The following is a 12,163-nucleotide window of genomic DNA, read 5'->3' on the forward strand; positions in this document are numbered from 1 at the left end:
CTCTGTTGGGCACACGGGGAACTTCGAGCAGCTTCTCACAGAAACCATCCTTGTAACCCCCCTTCTACCAAAACCTTGCCACGCAATCCCAACACACAGACTCAGACTTTACAATTAACACAATTTGTTCACAAATAAGACCTCCAGTTGCTCAATTTAAGATTCCATATGCTGTTCCTGCTGATAATGAGATATTAAAGATTATGAGATAAACCAACATGTCATTCTGATTCAAAGAGGTAAGCTTATAAGTCCATGGAAATCCTTTTTTAATACAAGCAGAAAGGGCTTAGCATTAGTACAAGTTTGTTCAACAGTCAATAAAAATTAGAACCAATAAGGAAAAAGGTAGATGAACAAAAGATTAATAGTCCGTCCAGAAATAAGACTTAGCGTAACAAAAATCATCTGGTGACTTCTCCCGTGCTAGGAAGCTGTTTGGGTTACGTGAATGCTTGGAATTGCCTGGGCAGTCCCATGTCTGTTGACAATACCACATACGGCTTCTCAGTCGCACACGAGGGGCAAATTCATCCCCAGAACACGAAGCACATATAGAGGAACGTGTGCGATGTTTAACTGCTTCTCCGCGAACAAAGGCAGGAAGCATTCCAGTACCCAACAGCACATTGTCTTTATTTCCTCAATAATTTAAGTAGAGCTGCTTTTCATTTATTCCTGAAATATGTTTGTATTTGCATTAGATACTGTAGTGATGCTCTCTGGATGCGTGTCATTATGACAAGCCTCTCCAGTCCTGTAACGAGACCGGGGCTGCCAGGAAGTCACGGCGCATTCAGGACTTGGGAAAATGGAAAATCCTCACCAGTGGCAGTTTGGGAGTGAGGCATGAGGGAGGTTTAGTGATGGAAAAGGAAAAAACTGACATAAATGCGAGCTGGAGAATAGGAAATATGAATAATTTGGGATGAGCATAGGAAGGAAGCAATCGAAAAAAACAATAAACCAGGGCTTTATCAGCCAAACTTTGACTTGAGGTTGTCTGCATCAAGAATAAGAGCACCGAGGGACTGAAGACCCAAGCACAGATGAACAAACCCAGCACCGGCACTGCTGATAGCACTGTGTGGAGTAATTACCAGTCAACATAATTTTTCAAATGCAAACGTGCAGGTTTCTTGAGAGAGGAGAATTTCAGGCAGAACCTGCCAAGCAGGCCTAGTGATTCTGCTGAAGGTCCAGACGAGGCCCTTGCTTTATTTATTTCTCTAGCTGGTTTCTTTGATCAATGCAATACAAATCCGAGCTCAGGCCCAGAACTGGTCGTATGCTCCTGGAACGCAAACCGATTCTGTTCGGCTTTTCTTCCTCCGCTGTGAATAACAAAAGCTTATTTCAGTTGGCTCAGTGTTTGACAACAATTAACTTTGGGAGGAGGGAATGAGGACCATATCATTTTTCAACAAACTGCAGAACTACAATCTAAAAAAACAATATGCCCCTGCTTTCAGTTAAAATACGTGCACGCGCACACACGCACGCACACAAATTTAGCATGATTTTGCAGGTGTTTCTGATTTAAGCCACACTTGTTTGCTGTTTGCTGCTTTCCCCCACCCCTTTGGTACGCAAATGACAAGCTAAAGGCTCGCTATGATACGAAACACACCACAAAAGCACCAGCTGAGGCATCAGATCTGCTGTTCCCCAGCTTCTGAGCCCAGAAACATCATCCCTTGAGATGCCCCAAGACTCACAGAGCTCGGATGCATCCCCAGCTGAGCCTGGAGGCATATTCTGGTCAGGAAGAGCTTGCACCACTTCCGTAATTAATTCACAGAGACAACATTTGCATCTCCTGATACCGTAACAGCTCCCAGCCCTGCTGCCCAAGCCCAAAGAGGAAAAAAATGACCTTGTATCCTCAGGGAACTGGCTCCTTGTGAGTTCCTTCTCCCCTTCCAAGCAGCTGCTGGCTAGCTGGGGAGCCAAGAGCATGGGAGCACTCTAATTGCGGTTTGCAATTAAAAGAGATGCCCAGCAGCTGGGATACACCTTGGATAATTTCCACAGCTGGCAAAGGCTAGATACACGTTGACCACTCGTGGTTTTATACACCTTCCAAAGGTCATGCTGAAGACAACCAGTCGCAGTTACCTCAGACAGAAACAAAACTAAAGTAGCTGAAGTTAGGGTAGCAAAAAGACGCAATGTCAGCAGCGTGTTTGTCTTTTCTCCTTAACCAGGTTACCCCTATGCGTAGGTGGCCCCAGTGAAAGAATTTTACCAACCAAATCTCTATCATTTTAATATGTCATCAGTCCCACCCAAACTCTTCCAGTCAAGCTCAGGGACAGATTGATGTGACCTGCCTGTGTTCTTTTATAAGAACAAAGAGTGATTTTCTTTTTATTATTAAAATAGTCCCAAGATATTTTTTCTTGTTATTAAAGAGGTTGAATGTGGAAGAAGTCTGCACTTTAGAGGGAAGGTGGCTGCTCGCAGGGACTCCCGTCGCTTGTGGCAAAAATTCTCACAGGCTCAGAAGCATTTTTTTTAAATGTTCTCCATGGATCCCACGAGAACCCTGGTCCCAGCCCACCACCAGACGGTCTGAAAGCTGCAAGTGAGTGAGTCCTGCTGCATGAGGGCTTGTACCTTTGTTTGGATCTGAGTCACCTTCTGACAGGTTGCTCTGTATTGTACCAAAAGCATCCCAGTGTATTGTGCACATTCATTCCCGGCTGGACTTGTCGTATTGTGATGAAAATAAACAATAATGCCATTAATGATTTGCCCTAGAACACGCAGTAGCAGCAGCATGCACAGCATTTGCTGTGGAAATGGTCCTTCAGCACTTGACATTTTCAGCTGTGCAAGTAAAGGTAATTGGACCTATTTGAGAAACTAATGCTGGTACTACAAATCGTATCTGAATTGTCTGCTAAGGGTGTCCCTGGGACAGGTAAGCCCATGCACGCAGTGAGCCGACGGTGGCGTCCTCCAGAGCTAGCTCCCGCACACCGCCACGCTTGGTGTCAGTGCAGCGTCAACTAGAGCTTGAGGAGGCGTCTCCAGCGGTAACACTCCAGAGACGCGGCTGGGCTGGGGCGAGAGCGGAGGTGTGGTGCCCAGCGCTGGACCACAACGCTCAGCCAGAACAAAGCTCTTTCCATGCACGTGTGTACACCAGGCAATTCCATATACTCATAGAGAGACACAGAGAGATTTTGTACTACACCTTGTTGGGATGAAAGGAGCCTCTTTTTGAAAGCTCCGTTGCCAGATGCTACCTGGCAATATTACAGCAACATTTTACTACAAAAAACTCCTCAAACTCTTTTCAAACAATCCATAAACTTATTCTTCTCACTATTTAACTTGTTACTAAGCAAGAAAAAAACCCCCACCCACTCTAATCCAGCACAGCTCTTGCACATCCATCTGTATATTTTGCTTATAATACTCGGCACTGATGAATTCACAGGTTTAATACATAACTTAGAAGTTATTCCCAGAATTGAAACACTTGTGTGGACTTCCTTGGGTTTCAGAATAGCTCCTTCATAGAAATGCCACAGTCAATCAATTAGAGGAAACTAAAGGTAATCAGTCACCCACGGTTGATTGGATTTAGCAGTTGGTGAATGCTTTTTGTTCTTGGATCAAATACACCCACTTTCAAGGCTGATTAAAAATTTGTGATGATCTCTTACACCTGTTCAGGATGATAAACTGGCTCCAAAAATAATCAGCTCCAAAACTAATCCCCTCCAAAGCCCTGTGTAAGTCAAAAGTAGCTCTTTGTGGGCTACAGCCTGGTGTGAAAACAAAAGCAAGTGAGAAGTGAAGTAACACCTGTGTAAGAAAAAATTCTAGATGTCAGTTTTTGACGGCAGCAACACCTAGGAAAGCGGTATCCCTTGTCACGGGGAGAGTGGAGATGCTGCCTGCAAATATTCAGTAGCTGCCACTGGCTTGGTGTCTCCTCCCTACTTCACCCAGCGCAGTGGGAAGCCACCACAAAAGCCCACATGGTGTCAAACAGCATCATCATTGGTGAACCTTCAAAACTTGAAACAACAGAACCTGCACTGCTGGTACTTCTGAAAAAAACCAACTTATTAGGTTGCTTCCCCTTCATGAGGGATCAGGAAAGTTATCAGAAGTGCCTGAATCCCAGCTCTGCCAGTTCCACAGCTCCTCCAGGCAACGCTGAGCCGCTGCTGCCCTTTGGACTGTGGACACTGGGAGTGCGTCGTGTCCGTGCGCGCCCGCCCAAGCCTGAAACTCATTTAATGGCATGAGGGGGCTGTTCAATTTTCCAGTTCTTTCCTCCATCTGGGGATACTAGAGATCAAAAGTCGGTGAATGATACATAGAAGTCCTGCCTCTCCAACAGCCAGAGTGGAGCACTCTGAGAGACCCTGCAGAAATGACAAAAAGGGTCCCTGAGGACGTCGTGTTGCAATCCCAACCATTTGGCCAAACAAACCCCATCTGCCAGCATAACATGAACCTGAAAACAAAGCTGACAAAGAGAGGAGTTGTGGGACTCCACAGAAACCCTCCTGTCTGTTGTTGGATACCACTATCTTGTATGGTTAAATATGTACTTCAAATATTTGCATGAGTAATGGCCACGTAAAAAAATACAGTGGACAAAAAGACCAAGCTGAATGTGCTAACACTACTTGAGTCGTTGCCAAATCACACTTTAAAGTATTTTTTCTGGGGAAAAATGTAAATAAACATTACCTAAAGTTTCATGTAGCTAAGGACTAGATCCTTAAGCTGATGCAAGTCAGGGCAGTTCCAGTGAAATCAGTTCATACCACCCATGGGATCAGATTAACTCATTTATCCTTATTTTCTTATTATTGTCAGTGTCGCCCTTTCTAGGCCTTTCACATTACACTGCTTCAATCAACTCAGCAGCCTCTCTAAGTGTGGAAGAACATCATCATTCAATTTTAACCTCATATTTTTTTCCAGAAGCATTTTTTTCCAGGAGAGTTTTAACCAATTTTTCGAAAAGGTGAAAGCAAATGCTCTTTAATACTTGTCATATATTGCAAATCTGCTGGCTGGCAAGTCCCAGGTAAGCTCCCAGACACAGGTTAATCAGATGAGCCGGGCACTCCCCTGCTTCCCCGGGGATTCTTGTGCTGAATTTTTGAGTTTCCAAGGGCTCCCATCGGCACGTGGCACTGAGATGACGAGATGGCACTGAGCTCCACAGCACTTCTGAAAATGTGAGGCTAGAGCTAAGGGTCATTTGGATTTAAACCTACTGAAAACTCTCTCTCTGAAGCCCACTCCCCTCCCACACGTTTGCATTTTCAAAGCATGTATGACTTGGCCAGACACAATTGCGGAGCAGCCTAAATGCTGATGCTGTCCCAGAGCTAAAGACCTTCCCCCAGCCTTCAAACAAGAAGGAGCTCAGAGACCATCTCCCAGGACAGGAGACACCCACCCCCCCGTCCCCTCACTTGCCGGAGGACCCTCCTGTGCCTTTGGCCTGGCTCAGGCCAGGTGACAGGAGGCCCAGGTCAGGCCACCATTGCTGGTGAGGAGGCAAGACAACACCTTCCAAGAAAGCTGCCATCCCAGCAATATTTCTATTGTGAGAGAAGGACTGATCGTGAAGGCCACAAGAGGCGGGATGGAAGAAGAACCTGCCTCGGGCAGGTCTCTGATGGAGACTGGCTCAGGGCAGGGTTTGCAGCAGGCTCCGAGGCGTGAGAGGCACCAGAGCAGCACAGCAGGTCCCTCCACAGCTTTCCAGCCTCTCTGAGCTTACCTGGCTTCTTGCTGTGACAGTTGGCTTCCGAAAAATCCCTCCCCTGGGTGATTATGATGGAGACATTTTGGGAGCTTCATCAGCAAGACAATTAATGTGAGGCTGAAAATCCGACCGGGAAGCGGGAGCTCAGTACGTGAGCTGCTGCATCCCTCGGCTAGGCAGCTCCAACGTGTCATTACAAAGTTGGCAACAGGCACCTGTAATTAATTGCCCGACAGCCCCAGACTGCCCGGCCCTGGGATTTTAGTTACTGACCCCAGGGCAGGCGGGGGACCGTGGCAGAAATGGGAGGAGAGCGGGGTTCCTGACGGTGGTTTTGTTCTGCTGACCAATGGGGGGGGGGGGGTATTTTAAAAACAGTCTTCATAAAATGAATACCAAAATGCCTCAACCCATTTAATTCGTTACAAGATTTTATAGAACAGAATCATGAGTAACTTCAAGAGCACTATAAAAACGAGGATTTCATTATCTTTTGTTGGTCTGATTACAGGCTAGTAATCCACAGCAGATTACTGGAATATAATTGCCCTATATTTATGTATATGTATAAAAGTAAGTTAGTGTAGCATATTCCTGTAGCTGCTCTCTCCATCCACCCATGGAGAATACATTTCACTAAGCTGATTGGAATGGAATGTTTTAAGTTTTAATTTTTTTTTTAAAGAAAACGTCTGCATATTCATGTAACTTTCTCGGAGGCTCCTGTAAACAAAGAATTATGTTCAGGGCCACTGCCAGAAATAAGATATGTCAGAGGTCTGTAACCCATTCAGTAGAGAATCAGTCAATGGCCCAAGGGTACTTCCTCGCAAGGGAAAGGGTAAAATAACTGAGGTCAAGGCCTCAAACGCAGCTCTAGTTTTAATCATGTTGTTGATTTAGGACATAACGTGCTGGTTCTTTTTCCTTCCCCATTGTCAAAAACCATTTTGTTTTTCTTGACAAGTCTAGAAAGGCCCCACTGTCTCCAGACAAACCACGTCTGGTCTTCGCGCTGCTCCACGCTCAGCCCATGGGCAGCTACCTACAGTGTCACCGAGATCAAATATATGGGCTTTATGTGTAAACAGCCTCGCTTGCCTCATGGTGCTGTATAAATACGTGGAAAGAGTGAGGGGCAGAGAGAGAACCAATGCCTTTTTGGTAAGGAAATACTTCAGTAAAATCCATATACTTGGAGGAAAACTATTAGGGTAAAAAGTTTGGATAGGATTTGGGAGCTAAAAGAGAAAAAAGAGCAGAATATCCAAAAGCGAAGGGAGAGTACCCAAGTGTTGAATCCTCACTGGACATTTTGAAACAGTTATGTCTTAAAAAGATGTAAAGGTTTTGCTTTGCTTTCGTTTCACAATAAAACTGAATTATTTGTAAAACTTCTTCATGCGTGTGAAATGGAATCTGTTTTTCCAGCCATGACACATTCTCTCTTAATACACCGACTGGCTGAATAAAGGCCCAGGAGAACCTGCCAGCCGGCTGGCGGCTCGCTCTCCCAACTACAAAAGGACTCAATGAACTTGCTTTTAAAATACAATAAACCCAGCGCCATCGGCGGGACCTTCTTGGGACCAACGCTGTACAATACGGTTCTGCTGGCATCACTGGGATCTTTCCCAAGAAGAATTTGGTTCAAAATATTTTTCAAATAGACACGTCAAAAGCTTAAGCAAATTTCTAGAAGAGTCACCATTCTTTCCGCAGTACCTCTGAAGCGTGTATGTATAGAATTCCGATAGCTAAAGTGCCAGAAAGTCTGTATATCCTAAACTAAGCAGCAGCACTGCAATGATGCGATGGTTAAGGACATCACACCCTCGGCACTCGGACCACGCAGCAGGCGCCCACACGTGTGTTACCATCACACCGCAGTATCCTCCACACAACATCCACTCCCTCCGTCCTCGTCACAGAAACTGTCCCGCTCCATTTTCTGCTGCTCCCCGCCCTCTCACGCCTCAGCTTTGCATTTCATCCCTCGGTTTCTCCCTCCCTCCTGGATCCTTTCACCTTCTCCCTCTCTGGCCAGGAGCCCACAGCCCCACGCAAACATAGCCTACAGCAGAGCAGCAAGCGCAGTAACTCAGCAGCAAGGTCACAGTTCCCACATTCCAGGCGAAATCCTGGCCCAAAGGAAGCTGCGAAAACTGTAGGATTTCTGCCAAGGTGACGCCTGGGCCCAGGCAAGGTCCAGACAGCGGGAGACAGGGGAGGGAGACTATTCCCAGCAGATCCCAAGAGTGCAAATAAAACATCATCATCATGATCCTGCAGGTTTTTCTCAGACACGGCGCCCATGGATACTCCCTGGTCTCCAAGGAAAAATCACCGAGACGGTTAACAAGGTCAGCCTGACTGCAGCATCCTTCCCACATCACAAATGCTCAGCACGCGGCACTGGCCGGGACGGAAGAAGAAAAAGTAACGTGCTTTAAGGTACACGTGGGAGTTACGTAGTTCAAATAAAGTCCGGGAGTGTGTTCCTGTGAAGTCTACTGAAGAGAATTAATCCCTTTGGGGCAAACACCAGGATTATTACTCTGAATTCTGCATTCTTATCTGTTGTGGATAAACACTAAATAAAAAAAAATAAATGCAATAATTAGAAATAGTCCATTTCAGGTTTGTACAGCAACTACTTTATTATTTTCAAATGCAAATGTTTGCATTGTTTGCTATTTTACAATTTTACAAACTAGGTATAAAAGACCATAAATAAATGACATAAGTTATGTGTACCTAAAATTCATGGAGGGGGAAAAAAATTACAAATTAAAACAAAATAGAAAAATCTCTATATCTAACCCAGAGATCGTTCAAATGCACGAACCAAGAAATGCTGTTAGATTTTTTAAAGTATGAACTAAATTATAATATGCCTCATACATTCTAATTTTAACCACAGTCCTTGCATATTCCAACATACTTGCAGTGATACAAAAAAATAAATGCACTCTCTTTTTATTTGTCTGATTAGTATTTCAGATTTTTTTTTTTTCTGGTTATGAAAATGTCACATAAAAGAAAAATACTGCTTTTTAAGTCCTGTTTACTGGTTACTTACCAGCCTTTTGTATTTTATACATATATATTTTTAATACATAAGATCCATCACAAAATTAGTACAGCAAGAAACCCAGACAAACATCAACCAGTGGTGTGTGAGCAGGACAATTTCTTAACAGACAGAGGCTCTACCATGCGAGACGGCCCTGGTGATGACCTCTTCAGTGCCCTGGCACTCGCCTTCCTTTCGCACCCAGCTCCGTCCGGAGCAGCCGCCGCAGGTGGCCCGTGCTGGGTGACACAGTTGGCACCTCCCAGCGCCATGACCGTGCCCGGCCTCCACCGACAGCGCATCCGCCCTCGCTCCCCTTCCACGGACCTGCGGCTGCTCCTCCACCAGAGCAGGCAGAAATACGGGATGAGATCAGAGGGTCAGCGAGGAGGGAAAAGAGGAGGAAGCGGGAGCAACTTTGGGACACCACTTTGCGGCTCCGCTCTCCTTTAAGGCAGCGCATCCAGCATCCCCACGTCTGCTGGAGCGAGCCCCTGTCCCGTGGCAGTTCGCTGGGCTGCGTGGGCTGCCACGGCAGACGCCAGCCCCCCATGGCCAGGAGGCGAGCGGGGAGCATCTCCTGCCCTTCTCCAAACACCCAGCGGCCCTACGCTCCCTGGGCTCCAGCCCACGGCTCCACTCAAAACTAGCTCACGCTACGTTAGTGGTGAATTTTCCGAAGACAGAAAGCTTTTCTAGGTAGTACCAGTAAGTCGCAGCACTGTTCCTCGGGCCACGGAAGGAAGAGTGCCTTCTACTGCACTTCACCAGCTCTTCATCGCCCACACGAGGAACAGGACACATCTCACAACTCTTGCTACCTACTGTAACCTCACAGGTCTTGCAATTTTGTTCCTTAACTGTGCTGGGAGCAATTGAAGTGTTTTGATTATTACGTTACAAGTTTCACAGCTTGCACACAGAGCAAGGTGCTTCTGTGAATGGAAGAATTGCATATATTTGTTCGCATTCGACAAGTCTTTAAAATCCTATTTTTGCAGATAAAAAAGGCTACTTAAGAATTCAGTTCAGGGTTACCAGTGGATGGATACGCAGGTGTTGCCTCCATCACCAGCGCCACTGAGAAACTGGTCGGTCTTGATCATGGACAGGGCATCAGTATGAATAAATGACACTTCGGAAAATCTTTAGCACCCTTATGGATCCCACAATCCAGAACTCCAAAACTAACTTGAAATTGCCCGTTTCAGGCTGCAGAACTACTCATTAAGGTTAGTGTGGCAGCTAAAAAATACACTTATAGATACAGAAATTTAAACATTTTTTAATGTGTGTGTTCTTGCTACCATTGCAGACACGAGCTATTGGCCTGCTCTCATATGACAGGAGACTCCTGCGCTTCCAGAGACATTTTCGGCACATTCACAGGCAGTTTTACACACAAGGTGACTCGCACGCAAACACACGCACACAAGCACACATACGCACCTTTCAGAGGAGATAATAATCCATTATCCATTCAAGGGAAAAAAAAATATACTTATATCACTGCAATGGCACGTTTTGTGTAAAATGTCACTTCAGCAATGTATATAGGCAGCTCACAGGAACTGGGTTCTTTGCTGCGGCACCTGGCCCGGTGTCCATGGTAAGATGTGTAGCGCTGCGTCACCTGCCTTCATCTGAGATGCAGCAGTGACAGCCAGGGGGATGAGGAGAGAAAATGCCAAAATATATAAATAAAACCAAAGGTAGGAAGAGAAAGCAGAAGGGGAGGAAAAAAAAAATCCAGAAGTCTGCAGAGCTTTGACACAGTACATTCCTCAAGTGACAACCGGGTGCTGAGTCTTATCAAGTTAGTTATCTCTCAATGAAGAAAAAAACCAGGGTGGGCGGCAAGGAAAAAAAAAAGAGAAAGTAAAAGTCACGCTCTCTTCAGGGACCGATGACTGTTCAGTGTGTGTTTTCCAGAATCAGTGCTAGGGAAGACACAACTGTGGATGCAGAAGGCTTCATGTCTAGTCTATGTTCCTCCATGGTCAATATGATCAATAGGACGGGCTATGAGTCCGTGAATGCAAAATCTAATTTCCCTGCACAAAAAGAAAACACAAATAGAAAACACAAATATATTAAACAATGTGCAACATGACAGAAACACCTACAATTGCCCGAATGCCTCCTGCTAGATTTCCCAGCAGCAGCAGTGCCCTAGGCAGCCAGCCCCTCCTTGGCTGGTGCCGTTGCCCATTCCCATCACGGGAAAAGACCCAAATTCCGCTCTGCCCCGGTGAAGAGGTGACGCGGCAGCAGGTTCATGGAATTAAACCTCTCCCCGGAGAGGGGAGAAGGATTCCCTGAAGGACGGAAGAGAAAGCAGGAAGCGATGCAAGCCTCACTCAGAAGGGTGGCTGACGGGCAGATGCCGGGGCTGCCGCGTCACCACGCGCTCACCGGCTGCTTCGGCCGCCTGGGGCCAGAGAGACAAATACAACCAGCAGTTCTCAAAGGCTGAGGCCCCTTTGCCTTCCTTGGCCCTTTTCTTTCCCTCACGCTATTTCAAAGTCTTTCTTCCACAACATACCTTATAAACAGATATGTAATCTATATATATATTTATTTTTTTATATACGTGCCACCTGTTTTTTTTTTCATCTGTCCTCCTCTAGCTAAACCACAGTCGAGTGGATGCCCCCCCACTGGCCATATTTTATCACAAGGAACACAACCATCAATGGCAGTTCCAAAAACCCGGCATCTTCGCAGTTTTCACTCTATAGGGCACAGTTTTTCATTTTGTGCGGAAAATATTGGAGTGTTTTGAACTACCGCAACTAGACTCCAAGAAAGCAATTTTACAAACTGGCCAGAAAATTGGGTGTATTTTGTTTTTACGTAAAAAGGCAATCTCAACAGAATGCAACAGATTTACAGCAAGAGGAAACTTAAAGTATCTCTGCACTTAAGAAGCAAAAGACTTTTTGCTGATGAAAGTACAAGTGTCAGGTCTTTAAAATGAGTAACCACTTCTTAGGTTGCCTCACAAAATGATATTAAAATGTGCTGATTTAAGTAGTTTTTTAAAAGAAATCTTAAATCTCTTGAAATGGAGAAGCTTTTATAAGTAATACTGCAGAACAGAGTTTACTAAGCTGTCATGACTTGACAGGATCCGAATTTAGCATCTCATATTCTGAACAAGCTGTTTTCTGAGAAAGTTGGGGGTGAGGGAGTTAGTGGTTAAAATCAGCGAGTTATTGTTAAAAGTGACAAAAAGTGATGCGAGTGACAATACAGTAAGTGTGACTTGTCCAACTGAGTGAGCTGTTTTGGATTTAGAATAAATGCAATTATTAAAAAAATCTGACATATAA

The 12,163-nt window shown here is 45.3% G+C and overlaps 1 protein-coding gene and 1 long non-coding RNA gene across 2 annotated transcripts in view; both read right to left on the reverse strand.

Moving 5' to 3' along the window:
* Nucleotides 1-252: 252 nt before the first annotated feature.
* On the reverse strand, nucleotides 253-1,977 carry LOC141745262 (uncharacterized). The gene is made up of 2 exons (XR_012587723.1): nucleotides 1,877-1,977; nucleotides 253-1,334 (listed from the first exon to the last, which is right to left on the reverse strand). It is a non-coding gene; the product is annotated as an uncharacterized LOC141745262 (long non-coding RNA).
* Nucleotides 1,978-8,391: 6,414 nt separating this feature from the next.
* EPHA4 (EPH receptor A4) overlaps nucleotides 8,392-12,163 on the reverse strand; it is a 107,240-nt gene continuing 103,468 nt past the window's right edge. Inside the window, exon 18 of the transcript XR_012587458.1 lies at nucleotides 8,392-10,882. The gene's annotated coding sequence lies outside the window, so the exon portion shown is untranslated. The remainder of the gene's footprint in view (nucleotides 10,883-12,163) is intronic.

The sequence above is a fragment of the Larus michahellis genome, chromosome 6 (assembly GCF_964199755.1).
Source record: "Larus michahellis chromosome 6, bLarMic1.1, whole genome shotgun sequence".
NCBI classification, from domain to species: Eukaryota; Metazoa; Chordata; class Aves; order Charadriiformes; family Laridae; genus Larus; species Larus michahellis.